Source organism: Erigeron canadensis, chromosome 7, assembly GCF_010389155.1.
Source record: "Erigeron canadensis isolate Cc75 chromosome 7, C_canadensis_v1, whole genome shotgun sequence".
NCBI classification, from domain to species: domain Eukaryota; kingdom Viridiplantae; phylum Streptophyta; class Magnoliopsida; order Asterales; family Asteraceae; genus Erigeron; species Erigeron canadensis.
Genome location: NC_057767.1, coordinates 18213087 through 18215097, shown reverse-complemented (window position 1 = coordinate 18215097; position 2011 = coordinate 18213087).

Below are 2011 nucleotides of genomic sequence, written 5' to 3'. Positions count from 1 at the left end.
GTTGATATCACTGATGCTCAACTCCTTGGCTTGACACTTGTTGAATACAAGAAGATCAAAGAAGATCCAAGAATAGTCAATGCACTGAAGGAGATGCTTGAAGTAGAACTGGACAAACACTACCAGGATGATGAGGCTGAACTGGATGCAAAGTGTTTGAATGTATCGGTGGAAAAGGCCAGAGAGATCAGATCTGAAGGGATTCTCAAGAGAACTGAGCAGGTCAAGAAGGCGGTCACCAAAGTGTTGAATCCACCCAAGTCCAAAGGAAGAAAACAAAAGGCCTTACCAAGAGATGCAAATCTGAGGACTTGGGTAGAACCATCTGAACCCACAACAGATGATATTCGAGCTGCTACACAAAAGCTGAGCACGAGCAAAATCAAACTGACAAATGAATCTGAAGCTCGCACATATTTGTCAGATGTACAGCGTCGAAGGCACAATAGAGGCAGGATTACTGATGTTAAGGTTTCAATTAAGCCTGGTGCCAAGCATTTTGTTGTTGAGGTACAATACTTTGGTGGACCTAAAAGGACTACTGAGAACCCGGATGTCAATCAGTATGGTCATTCCGAGCATGTTGAGATGTTGAGGCTGTTGGAGGGGAGGCAGAGGAAGAATAAAGTTGAAAGAGGCTGGGAGTATGTATTGCAAAATCTCATCAAGTTCAAGGAAAACATTGAAGAAAGATTAGGCCTTGATCCTGAGGATACTCAGCCGATTTCATCAGTCTCAAAGAGAAGGAAAACTGGCGAAGGGCCATCTGTTTAAGTTTTCCTTCTAACTATTATCTGCTTGTAATTTTGTGTACTCTCTTGTAATTTATTTGAAATTGTATGTATATACAAGTTGCCAGATTGTACCTACAAGTAAGATATCTGATAAGATCTACAAACACTTAAAACAAAATCCAAGACATTTGATGATCTATAAAAATGTCTTGGAAACTTAATAGGTCTTATCAAATTCAAGTATTTCAAACTTAAACTTGTATAGAAACAAGTTTGAAAATACTTGACAATATTTCAGGACAATTAGGGGGAATTTGTTAGGTCCAGTTTTAACTAAACTGGAGCTCTCCAGTGACATCTGGAGAGCATGAGGAATTGTCCGAAATATTAGAAGTCCAGTTGCATTGTACAGGTTTAGCAACTGATGACTTCCTCCAGTTGAGATCAGACGACTAGAATCTGAAGACCTTCCAGTTGAAGTCAAAGACAACAAATGGAAATAGAGATTGGCAATGGCAGCGAAGCCCAGTTGACAATCTACCAGATCAATCAACTGGAGAATCCTCCAGTGTAAATGCTCTTACAAAGCTTTACACTGATTACGAGGAGGACCTTTTTACTCTACATCCTTTTAACCGGACAATGATATTGTCTTTGGATAAAGATACAAAGATGTAGAGTGGTTGAATAAAGTAACCTTTTGTCTTACTTTATTTAACACACACAAAGGATTATTTAAACAATACTTTTGTGTGCTGTCAACCATATTTGTACATCGAAGTTGAGATCCCCATGCTCAATCTTCGACTATAAATAGAGGTCCTTGCACAAGCTGTTTCAATAACTTTGCAAATACAAATATTCTGCAATATTGGTGAACTTGTGCAATATTCTCTCAATCGCAAAAAGAAACATTTCACAACTCTAAGTGTTTCGATTGTTTAGGAGAATTTCCAAGTTTAGATCAATTGTAATTCATGGGTTGTTAGGATATTTACATTCTTGTATTATCTTGGTTCCGCAACAACCTTGTATTTTATTTAAACAGTAATAAATAAAATACACTTGAAAATTACATATTGTCTCACCAGTTATATGCTCGTCATTTATATTATTGCATGTATTAACATTCTGTCACTTTAATACTTAATTCCAGTTAACCTGGTACACGATCAAACTAAACTGGTCACATCCAGATTAATTGATCGTGTTGCAAAGTTCACTCACCATCGACATAGAGGTGTCTTCAGCACCCATCTAGTGATAGTGGGACTAAT